The following is a 9,301-nucleotide window of genomic DNA, read 5'->3' as shown; positions in this document are numbered from 1 at the left end:
AAATCACCAAATCAATACCATTCACAGTAGCCGCCAAGAAGACAAAATACTTAGGAATAAATCTTACCAAAGATGTAAAAGACCTATACAAAGAAAACTACAAAGTACTAGTGCAAGAAACTAAAAAGGACCTACATAAGTGGAAAATCATACCTTGCTCATGGATAGGAAGACTTAACATAGTAAAAATGTCTATTCTGCCAAAAGGCATCTATACATACAATGCACTTCCAATCCAAATTCCAATGACATTTTTTAATGTGATGGAGAAACAAATCACCAACTTCATATGGAAGGGAAAGAAGCCCCGGATAAGTAAAGCATTACTGAAAAAGAAGAAGAAAGTGAGAGGCCTCACTCTACCTGATTTTAGAACCTATTATACAGCCACAGTAGTCAAAACAGTCTGGTACTGGTACAACAACAGGCACATAGACCAATGGAACAGAATTGAGAACCCAGATATAAATCCATCCACATAGGAGCAGCTGATATTTGACAAAGGCCCAGTGTCAGATAATTGGGGAAAAGATAGTCTTTTTAACAAATGGTGCTGCCATAACTGGATATCCATTTACAAAAAAAAGAAACAGGATCCATACCTCATTCCATGCACAAAAACTAACTCCAAGTGGATCAAAGACCTAAACATAAAGTCTAAAACAATAAAGATCATGGAAGAAAAAATAGGGACAACGTTAGGAGCCCTAATACAAGGCATAAACAGAATACAAAACATTACCAAAAATGACGAAGAGAAACCAGATAATTGGGAGCTCCTAAAAATCAAACACCTATGCTCATCTAAAGACTTCACCAAAAGAGTAAAAAGACCACCTACAGATTGGGAAAGAATTTTCAGCTATGACATCTCCGACCAGTGCCTGATCTCTAAACTCTATATGATTCTGTTAAAACTCAACCACAAAAAGACAAACAACCCAATCAAAAAGTGGGCAAGGGATATGAACACGCACTTCACTAAAGAAGATATTCAGGCAGCTAACAGATATATGAGAAAATGCTCTCGATCATTAGCCATTAGAAAAATGCAAATTAAAACTACGATGAGATTCCGTCTCCCTCCAACAAGGCTGGCGTTAATCTAAAAAACACAAAATAATAAATGTTGGAGAGGCTGCGGAGAGATTGGAACTCTTATACACTGCTGGTGGGAATGTAAAATGGTACAACGACTTTGGAAATCTATCTGGCGTTTTCTTAAAAAGTTAAAAATAGAACTAGCATACAACCCAGAAATCCCACTCCTCGGAATATACCCTAGAGAAATAAGAGCCTTTACACGAACAGATATATGCACACCCATGTTTATTGCAGCTCTGTTTACAATAGCAAAAAGCTGGAAGCAACCAAGGTGTCCATCAACAGATGAATGGTTAAATAAATTGTGGTATATTCACAAAATGGAATACTACGCATCGATAAAGAACAGTGACAAATCTGTGAAACAATTCATAAAATGGAGGAACCTGGAAGGCATTATGCTGAGTGAAATTAGTCAGAGGCAAAAGGACAAATATTGTATAAGACCACTATTATAAGATCTTGAGAAATAGTATAAACTGAGAAGAACACATACTTTTGTGGTTACAAGGGGGGTAGGGAGAGAGGGTGGGAGAAGGTTATTTACTGATTAGTTAGTAGATAAGAACTACTTTAGGTGAAGGGAAGGACAATACTCAATACATGGAAGGTCAGCTCAACTGGACTGGACCAAAAGCAAAGAAGTTTCCGGGAAAAACTGAATGCTTCAAAGGTCAGTGGAGCAAGGGCAGGGGTTTGGGGACTATGGTTTAAGGGGACTTCTAAGTTAATTGGCAAAATAATTCTATCATGAGAACATTCTGCATCCCACTTTGAAATGTGGCATCTGGGGTCTTAAATGCTAACAAGCGGCCATCTAAGATGCATCAATTGGTCTCAACCCACCTGGATCAAAGGAGAATGAAGAACACCAAGGTCACATGATAACTATGAGCCCAAGAGACAGAAAGGGCCACATGAACCAGAGACTTACATCATCCTGAGACCAGAAGAACTAGATGGTGCCCGGCCACAACCGATGACTGCCCTGACAGGGAGCACAACAGAGAATCCCTGAGGGAGCAGGAGAACAGTGGGATGCAGACCCCAAATTCTCATAAAAAGACCAGACTTAATGGTCTGACTGAGACTAGAGAAATCCCGGAGGTCATGGTCCCCAAACCTTCTGTTGGCCCAGGACAGGAATCATTCCCGAAGGCAACTCATCAGACATGGAAGGGACTGGACAATGGGTTGGAGAGAGGTGCTGACGAAGAGTGAGCTACTTGTATCAGGTGGACTCTTGAGACTGTGTTGGCATCTCCTGTCTGGAGGGGAGATAGGAGGGTAGAGAGGGTTAGAAACAGGCAAAATTGTCACGAAAGGAGAGGCTGGAAGGAGGGAATGGGGTGACATATTACGGAGAGAGTAAGTGGGAGTATGGAGTAAGGTGTATATAAGCTTATACGTGACAGACTGACTTGATTTGTAAACTTTCACTTAAAGCACAATAAAAATTATTTTAAAAAAAAAAAAGAACTAGCTTCTCATTAAACAGTGCACATACTGTTTTATGACATTGGTTAACAAACCCATCACATGTTAACATTTGCCCTTCTTGACCCTGGGTTCCTTATTACCAGCTTTCCTATCCCCTCCTGCCTTCTAGTCCTTGCCCCTGGGTTGGTGTGCCCCTTTTGTCTCTTTTTGTTTTATGGGTCTGTCTAATCTTGGCTGAAGGGTGAACCACAGAAGTGACTTCATTACTGAGCTAAAAGGGTGTCTGGGGGCCATACTCCCGGGGTTTCTCCAGTCTGTCTCTTTTTTTTGTAAGTTAGAATTTTGTTCTGCATTTTTTTCCAGCTCTGTCCAGGACCCTCTATTGTGATCCCTGTCAGAGCAGTCAGTGGTGGTAGCCGAGTACCATCTAGTTGTACTGGACTCAGTCTGTTGGGGGCAATGGATAGTTGGGGTCCTTTATTCCTTTGGACTAATCTTTATCTTGTATATTTAGTTTTCTTCATTCTCCCTTGTTCCCGAAGGGGTAAGACAGTTTACAATTTTTAATTCTTTTGACCCTACTTGGGTGACTTTCAGTCTCTTTTAAATACTGACTCCTGAGGAAAGATGAATGGTGTTTGAAAAAGCCAGGGGAGAAGCCCAGCACCAACATGATGCCCAATCAGGTAACTCAATGGTGGATGAGGCAGTCCCTCTCTGGGACCCTCACTGGAAGCCAAACAATGCCAACAAGTACAGTAGCCTCACTCAGCATCAGGATTGTTTACTTGTGGGGCTTAAGAAGGGGGTCCCAAAGCAGAAGAGTTTAAATAGTGTCTATGAAGTCAGAGGGAAATCAGATGAGAATCCCTTTGCCCTCTTGGAAAGTATCTTCTCCACCTTCAGACAGTATATGGACTTAGACCCAGAACAGCCTGAAGATACCAGGATGGTTAATGCTGTCTTTATTGGACAAAACTCCCCAGATATTAAGAAGAAACTCCAGAAAACAGCCACTACTATGCTTGGGATGCTAAGACCTTGGCTGAAAATTGAAATAGTCCCTATGAAGTGCTGATATCCACACCCACAGTTGTGAAGGTCAGCGGGAAGAGCACCTAGATTCACCACACCAGAATCAAGTCAACTCCTACACCTGACCTTGAACAACAGACCTCAAAACAACAGCATCTTGGAGGCTGAACCAGTAACAGGGTTGTGGTGGCTGTTCAAGAAAAAGGACACTCCAGATGAGTGGCACATAGCAATTGATCCGTGGTTCCTGCTTGCTCTCTTTGTATTAATCTTTTATATTTTATCCTTACTGTGCCTTTTTTTTTTTTTTTTGTGCCTAATGCCATGGGAATTTAATCACCTTTCCTGCTCTCCACAGATTCTTGAAACCTTAAGCTACGTCCCAGAGGACTGAACTTACACTGCTAGAGCTCCTTGTTCTAAGAAAACGTGGGTCTTATCCCTTGTTTTAACCCATGCGAAAACAGCTTGCCTATATCAGCTCAAACAAAACCTCTCCTATCTTCATTTCAACCCCGAAATGGCAAGTATCCAATTTGCTAAAATAGGTTTGGCCAATAATAACCCCTGCATTAATTACTTTTGCCATTTGCTTTTTTGGACCCTGCCCCTTACAAGTGCTTATGCAATTTATAGAAAAAGGTTAAGGGCCTCAATCCTGTATATTCTTCAAGGTTACAAATCCATCCCTTCTGAGCCTATACAAGCCAGACTTCAGTTCTATGCCAACACCCCTGTCCAGCTCAAAGCAGTTACAGAAGAATGACCTTTCCCCTACTCAGGATTTGGACTGAACACCCAAATTCTGAAAAGAGAAGTAGGGAATGAGATCCCAGGCTCCAGAAACCATTACCAACCCCCAACTTGTAAGTAGAGTAGCATGAGCCACCTCCTCTTCTGACCGGTTTCTACAGATGTTTTTTAGGCAATTGGCAAACTTCCTGCCCAAGATAAGAATAATAAGAGGCGGGGGTATGCAGACCAGAGAACCAGTTAAGATCAAATCTGGCCCACCTGACAAGCGTAGAACCATCAGCCCTGTCCCCTGGGTGACACCGGAACTTTTCTCCAGCCAGCAGAACCAAACTTCAGCTGCCCAAGCTTGGGGACGACTTTCAGAAGTGAGGGATCCAATCCTAATATCCGGTTTGAGGGAACATCTTTTTCAGACTGAGCAAATGCCCTGGGAACGCCTTTTCCAGACCAGTCAGCAAGCTGGACCCCCCTCGAGGCATTCCTAAAGACCCCAGACTGATTTACTTCACCCATATAAACTCCTTGGGCCATTGTTCTGGGAGCCATCTTGGCGATGCAAGTGCCTGTGCGCTCCTTTGCTTAGCCAACCAAATGAAGCTGCTTCTTTCGCTCTCACTTGTTTCATGTCTCTATGGCTGCACCGAGCAGACCTGGAACAGCCCGGTTACAATACTGTGCTTGTTGTCTAAGTGTCGGACTTTAAAGCAAATAAGTGGTTATGTTAGTTTTAGTGGAAAGTGAGATTTTCAGGTTGGACTGGCTTAAATGTGGTTAAGAAAAAAATAGGTGGTCATAATTTTTTTTGGACAGTAACTGTATGAATTTTATTCTATCTTTAACAGTTATTTAGTTCTTAACTGTTTTCACTGATAAGGTCTAGAAACAAGGCCAACAGAAATATATGCCCGTAGACCATAATTTGGGTCCTAATCATTTCACACTAAATTCACCCTTACACAAATAAAAAACCCTAACCAAACCCATTGCCATCGAATCAATTCCAACTTATTCCGACGCTATGTGACAGAGTAGAATTGCCGGTAGGGTTTCCCAGGAGCAGTTGGTGGATTCAAACTGCCGGCCCTTTGGTTAGCAGCCAAGCACCTAACCGCGGGCTTGCTTACAGAAATAGCTGATACCAAAATCTGTGGCAAGAATGTATAAGGTGGGCCTGAAACACCTTGTTAGTTGGGTTATTCTGAAAGGAGCCACTAGTAAGTAGAGAGACTCGTGCTAGCCAGAAATGACTATCAACATTTGACTATCAACAAATTGAAATTTTTCAAATGAGTTTAAATTCTTTCATTCATAATGATGCCAAAATAATAATAACAATAATAAAACAATTGTCTGGTCATTGGCCACCTTTGGCAAGAAAGAAAGAACAGGACAGAAGTCCTAGCAAGCGACACCTGAACATTAGCCAATCACAACCCTATGGATGACAACATAACATTGTTGAACTCTTTTGCTTTGGATACATTATTAGATGGAATCAATCATTAGAGAAGGTCATCATGTTTGGTGAAGTAGAGGACCACTGAGGGCAAGGGAGATGAATTGGCACAATAGTTGCAAAGATGGATTCAAATATGCTGGCAGTCATGAAGATGAAATGAGAATAAACCAGGCAGCGTTCAGTTCTGTTGTACACTAAGCTGCCATGAGTCAGAGTCAACTCTAAGGCAGCTATTGATCCATGTATATATGTATGTATGTATGTATGTATCTATCATATATCTATCTATCTACCTACCTATCATCTATCTCTCTCTCTCTCTATCATCTATCTATTTATCTATCATCTATCTAGGAAACCAAATTATTATATCAGAAACTAATAAATAGAAGTGTAGCAGAGAAATTTCCAGTAAATCTTTTGACCAGAGTAGAAGGTTGAAAAGCTAGATTCTTTACCTCTATTCCTTTTAGCAGTAGAATCAGCTTAAATTTTTCTTTGCCTATGCTTGCACCAATTATTTACTCAGCTGTGTCAACGGCATTAGCTCAGAATTTTCACAGCTACATGTCATTGAGCTTCCTGAGCTAGCTACCATGAGAATCAAGGAAAAATATAATTTACTCTTCTCTGATCAAATGATCAAATCAGGAAAAAAAAAAGGGAGGGGGAATAGAAAATAACACACTCAAAAGAGAAGCTCTTGAAGTTTTGAAGTTACATTTTTGCCAGATTAAACTGGTCCTCTACATCCCTGCCTGGAACACTTTGTCTAGCTGTTTTTCAGTAGAAACAGCTCAGACTTCTTGACAAATGCCTGCCACTTCTCCCCCTAATTGCTAGTAACTGAGGAAGCTTTTAATCTCTGCTATAAAGTGAGAAAGTAAAAGAAATACACCCTAAGGGAAGGAATTTTTACACAGGTGTCTTTTTTTTTTTTTTTAGAGTGGGCCGAGAGATGTTTCTTCTGACAGGAATGAAATAAAAGTTGTTTCGAAAGGGCCATGGAATTAGTCTTATCTAAAAGTTTCCCAGTCAACTTGAAAGGATTTTGTTTTAATGAGGTGTTTCTGAAAAATGAGACCTTGGTACAAAGTGGTTCCCATTAATTTCTGAGACATCTTATTATAACTGTTTTATTTCAAACTGTGATGTTTTTATGCCCCCCCCCCCGAAGGATATGCAATGTAAATAGTTGTGACTATGATTGAAGATCTTGGTAATTAATCCCTGAAACCCAACACTGTAAGCATCCCCCCTGTACCCAATTATCCAACAGTAGCTCATACCCCACCTTCTAACCCACTCTTTTTATGACCTCAACCAAAGACTAACCAATCAAATGACTATATTATAATTCCTTTGTTCCTTGAACTATATGTATTCCTGTGAGAAGCTCTCTTGCTGGAATCATCAGTTTACACTTCTGTCAACTGGTGCCTTTCTGCATTTGCGTATATGCATATATACATATACATATTTTACTGAATAAATCATCTTAAGCATACTTCAAGCACTGAGTGGATTTTTCCTCTACAACAGACGGGAAGAATAACACATATATTCTGTCATTCCTATGTGAACTTGATACCATGCTAGGCAATTAGTGGATGAATGGAAATTTCTCTTTATAGAAATTTTGCCCCTCATACACAAAGAATAAATGATATAATTAGAATATAAAAAACTCATACTCTTTAATGGAATACTGGATCCAAGCAATGATATCTAATCATTACTAACATCACAATATGAGGCAGCTACACAGCACATGCCTCTGGGAAGATGTGCTCAATAATGAATAAAGTACTTTTGCTAAGAATCAAACCTAAAGCTCATTAAAAGAATTTTTGTGATGATGGAAATGTTATATGTTTGTTATATGTATCCAATACAGCAGCCGCTACTAGCCACATGTGACTTCTGCGTACTTGATGTAAGGCTACTGGTGATGAGGATCTAGGATTTTAATTTATTTGATTTTAGACAATTTAAATTTAAACTTAAATATCCCCATGTAACTAGTGGCTACCATATTGGACAATACCCCAAGGATTAAAAGAAACAGACATATACTGCATTTACAATGTATGAAGCTAATTTCTATCGGGATTGGAAGAAATAAATTATATTTAAAAATTATAAGACAGTTAGAAAATGTGAATGATACAAGTTTAATGGTTTTTAAGGAGCAAAATGATATTATAGTTATGCTTTTAAAATAATTCAGCAATTAAGGCTAACATATATATTGATGAAATTATATAATATGGAATTTGCTTCCCTAAAGATTACAGCAAGAAAACACTATGGAGCAGCTCTTCTCTCTAACATATTGGGTCGCTATGAGTTGGAATGGATTCTTATGCAAATGTTGGGTTTTCTTTTTAATTTTGAATTTGAGCAATGTAAATTCAGGCTGAGGATGGTAACAATTCTGAGACCTGGGGGAAAGATGGGAGCTTAACCAAAATTTAGTGAACATTTTGTTGTGATTGATCAGTGGAGACAAACAGTCCAGGTAATCATTTCTGAATCAAAGAACCCAAGCCAGATGCCTCACAGCTGGAAGTGAAATCTCTGCTCACTGATGGAATGTCATGAAGCAAATGCCACACAAGAGTGGAAATTCACCAGTCCCCAGATAGTAAGAAGTGCCCTTGTACCATCACTGAGCTTGCATAATTCTCTCATGTGAAAACCCCTTTGGGACTCAATGGATTGGAAATTATCACCCTCAAACATCTCACCTGAAGCAAAGCTTTGTAGAACTCAAAGATCCCCTCACTCTTGTAATAACTAAGGCTCCAGGCCCAACTATGTGAACCCTCTACAGGCCTTATTCTCATGAGTATTCTTTAGATTCCATAGCATGATTAGTTCAAGATCCTCTCTCAGCGGCTCTCCCTCTACAGCGGAATTGACAAACTTTTTCTGTAAACGCCCAGGTAGTAAATATTTTAAGCTCTGCAGGCCATGTTTTCTCTTTTGCAACTACTCAACTCTGCCACTGTACCATAAAATCAGCCAAAGGCAATATGTAAATGAATGAGTATGGCTGTGTTCCAATGAAACTTTATTTATAAAAGTGGGCCAGATACAACTGCAGGCTGTAGTTTACTAACACTTGCTCTACAGCAGTAGCCGCCAGGAAAAATAATCAACATCTCTCCCCCTTATCTTTTCTTTAACCCAAGCATTCTATCAAGAAAGATCTCTTAAGTCCCCATACTCATAGAATTGAATTAACTCCCCTGTGTCATGAATCCTTCACTCCCCCAGGCCACCCTTATTCCCCTAGTAAACCTCCGTCACACTCAAATCCTTGGGCCCTGAACGGTCAGTGTTCTAATTTCAGGATGTAAGATAGTGGACATAATGGCACAGTGAGACAGAGCACTACAGATTAATCAGCACATTATCAATGGTATGGCTAGTTCTGCCATGAGGAAACTGGACTCAGGAGTCTTACTCATATTAGACTAGAGATTAATGACCAAGGACAAG

The sequence above is a fragment of the Loxodonta africana genome, chromosome 2, assembly GCF_030014295.1.
Source record: "Loxodonta africana isolate mLoxAfr1 chromosome 2, mLoxAfr1.hap2, whole genome shotgun sequence".
NCBI lineage: Eukaryota > Metazoa > Chordata > Mammalia > Proboscidea > Elephantidae > Loxodonta > Loxodonta africana.
This window is presented reverse-complemented; position numbering follows the sequence as displayed.